Source organism: Acomys russatus, chromosome 9 (genome assembly GCF_903995435.1).
Source record: "Acomys russatus chromosome 9, mAcoRus1.1, whole genome shotgun sequence".
Lineage (NCBI taxonomy): Eukaryota > Metazoa > Chordata > Mammalia > Rodentia > Muridae > Acomys > Acomys russatus.
In genome coordinates this window covers 35,247,137-35,250,994 of record NC_067145.1, presented here as the reverse complement: position 1 = coordinate 35,250,994, position 3,858 = coordinate 35,247,137, and positions in this window count along the sequence as shown.

The following is a 3,858-nucleotide window of genomic DNA, read 5'->3' as shown; positions in this document are numbered from 1 at the left end:
GGTCCTGGTAGGTGTGGATGAGGCAGGGATGCAGTTCTCAGATTTTAATGAATATCTCAATCACTTGGGCATTGTTGAAAGGCAGATCCTGGCTAAGCACACTGGTAATCGTCTGTCAGTAGGCACTATGCTGCCAGTCCACGGGTCGCACTTTGATTACCAAGGTTCTAGAGGATAATAGCATATCAAAAACCTTGTGTGACAGCACCCTCAGACAGTTTCTGGGCCAGATTTAGGGTTAGCAAGTAATTTCCGCATTTGAAAACCAAAAGGGACAACACTGGAACAACACTAGAATTTGTAACTTTACTTTGGTGTGGTGTATGTACCCATGAGCTCACAAGTTGTGTGCATGAGAAAACCAGAGATCAATATCCCTCTGTTACTCTCCACTCCCTGCTCCCCCACCTCACCTCCTCTTTCAGCCAGAGTCTCTCACTGAACCTGGAGGTCAGTGAATGCAGTTAGACTGGCTGGACACTAAGCCTGTCAGATCCTCCTGTCCTCACCTTCCCAGTGCCTTGCTCAGATCTGGACTTGGGTCTCCAAGCTTGCACAGCGAGCACTTACCTCCTGGGTTACCTCCCCAGCCCCAGCGCTAAGGGTATCTCAGCACGCTGGCTTCTCTTAGAGGTTGCCAAGCTGGTGAAGCTGAGTAAACGCCGTAGTTGCCTTCACCTCATGTTAGGCAGGAATAGTGGCAAGGTTCCCATCCTGTCCAATGTATCAAGCAATGCAAAATAAGGATTCTATGTGAAAATTTCTGGTTTCTAAATGGTTTCAATTAAAAATTTTCCTCAAGTGCTCTTCAAGCTAAACAAAGCAAACGTGCAGGCCAGATGTAAACTTCAGGGTGCTTATTCTCTTTGCCTGGTCCAGATCTGGAAAGAGATACAATGATCTAAATTTTGCCATTAAGTTATGGATACGGTCAGTTGGGTGCAGTGGTACACACCTTTTGTCTTAGCTTTTGGAAACAGAGGCAGGAAGATCTTTGTGAAGTCAAGGCCAGCCTGGTCTACACAGTAAATTCCAGGACAGCCAGAGCTCTATAGTGAGACCCTGTCTCTCTACAGGGAGAGGAAAAAGAATCTTGAGAATGGAGATTATTTGCACATGTTTTGGCATGAGATTACAAGTAGCAATGCAAACTCAATGAGGAAAAAAGAAATAAAAGCCATTTATAAGAGCTGTGAAATCAAACCCCAAGAAGACTTCTGATACTAGCCTAGATTGGAATTTTGTGATTTGTTGAAAATGAACCTATTTATTTTGTCTTCCTGGGTTGGCACAAGCAGTACTGTGATTAATGTGCAGTTCTAACTTTGATACTGAAGCCGAGAGGAGTGGCCAGAAGCAACTCTGGCTTACTATGTAAACGACTGAAATTATCAACGGCATCTGTCATTACACACTGCAGGAAACACAGCTCTTGCATAAAAGTGGTATTTCCTGAGGATTGCAGGCGGCGAAACTGTCTGCAGCACTTTGGAAATGGAGTCATGGAATAAGTGAGTTGGATGAGGGCTAGTGAACAATACGGCCCTGGAACTTTTGAGTATACTGCCTTCTATGCAAAAGAGACCGTTGATCTGAATAAGCCAACCATTTTCAGATGGGGTGACTATCCTGGATTACTGGAGTGGGCACAAGCAATCACAAGGGTCCTTATAAAAGAGAAGTTGGAAGGTCAGATTCCAGTTGGAAGAGATGCTGTTGAGAGCATTCGCTAAGGAAAGCAGACAGCCTCCAGGAGCCAGGGAGCTGTGGCAAGGAAACAGCCTCTGCTTAGACTTGGACAAAGGACAAAAGCCCACTGATATCTTCATTTTATACCACTGGGTCTGACGTGGAACCCCTGACTCACAGAAGCATGAAACAATGCACTTGTTTCCAAGCATTTGTTTGGCCATTTGTAACAGCAGCAGTAGGAAACCGGTAGAGGAAGCACAGATCATTTAAGAGCCTGAAGGCAGACAGCATAAAAACATGAAGTTTCCAGAACCCAAAACATCCAAGCAAAGGATTTTTCTATTAATAACACCATGCCACTTGCTGTCATGAAATGCTTTTTTTTTTCTTTTCTTTTTTTTTTTTTTAACATCTAAAAATGGTTTCTGTTCCAGCTGGGGATGTAGTTTACTGGTATAACACTTGTCTAGTATGAATGAGGGCTTGGTTTAATCCCCAGCACCATGAAAGATTTATTCTAATACATTATTTATTGGCTAGTGTACAAACTAGAAGTGACACTTTTCACTTCCATGTAATGGAATTATGGATCAAATGAGATAGTGAGAAATGCTCACCAAATGTTGTTGGTTTTTTTCCCTTCTGATGTTTTGAGAAGGAGCCTTCCTGTGTGTCCCAGGCAATGGCTATGCTTCAGCCCATGAGTGAAAGGACAGGAGCCACCATGACCCGTTTACAAGTTAGTTTCTCATGCTTATCTATTGTGGCTTGAATATCAAATGTCTCACAGAGGCTTAAGTGTTACATGTTTGGTCCACACCTGGCAGTTCTACTTTGGAAGGAAGAAAACTTTGAGAGAGGTGAGGCCTAACTACAAGCAGGTGTGTGGGATGTGGTTTTGACAGTTGTAACTGGTCAGGGCTCCTTCTTCCCTCTCTGCTTCCTGTCTCCCATGGCGTGTAGAATCTTTTCTTCTACATGCTTCCTGCTGCCATGATGTGCTGTGTAAGCTCATGGTGCCAAGCAACCAAGGAGTCAGTGGGCAAAAATAAACTTCTTCCCTTGAGTAGTTTGTGTCAGATATTTTTGTCAGAGTCTAAAAACATAAGTAATACATTTTGCTCCTGCTGATCTTTAAGAATTAAAAGTGCATGTGCACACACACACACACACACACACACACACACACACAGGTGTGCATGTATGAGTTGAAAAGACTAGAACCTTCATTTAGGATAGAAAATACACAAGATGCAGTTGATTTCACTATTGGAAAACATTCAGCGATTTAAGGGTCAATCTGAAGCTGACACAAGAATAGGATGAAGTTCTCTTTTTTTCTGAGGTAATGGTTGCCAGAATTAATCAAGTCACAAATGTGGATAATTTCTTCCTTTTTTAACTGGAATTTTTAAGTGCTTATTCTTAGCAATTCTTTAATATTAATTTCATGCTAAGTGAGTCATTATTAAATACTTATGAGGAAAACTATTTTTAAGCCATGTGCTCATTTAAAACTGTAACTTATTACTTTCTGCAGGCAATAAAAATGTGCTAAATTAGTTACAACACATCAGGATTGGTGGGATGTATGCTCTAAATAAGAATGCATGCGTTTACTGACCTAAATAAAACTGGGCTAAAATTGGTTGCACATTCTTCTGAAAGAGTGTACATGTCATTCATTGCTCAATGGGGGAAAACACAGATTTGTGTTTTCTGGAGTCCTGTTAGAAATTCCACAAGGCTAGGGCTGTTCCTCTGATCTTCAGCCTTCACATGTTTTTAGTATGTAGATAGGTTACCTGTTTTTATACTTCATGCCCCAATACCCCCATTGATTTTAAAATGACATTTGCTACTCTTGGTTGTTTTCCTGGAACAACCATGTACCCATTGATGGGCTCTGCAGGAAAAGCAACTATTCATTAGCTTGAGGATGGCTTCTTTCTCTAGACCGAGCTTAAAGCAGAGGATAAGAATTTTCTTTAACCACAGAAATCTGACTTTATTATAGTGTTTCATCTCAGTCCTGTGGCAAGCCACAGGGACTTAAAATAATACTCACTTTGACAAAACAGAAACTTACTTTTCTTTATTGTTAGCCAAAGCAGGTAGCTTCTGTAATTACTGGCATCTAGATTCTGGAAAAAGCTAGAAGGTTGT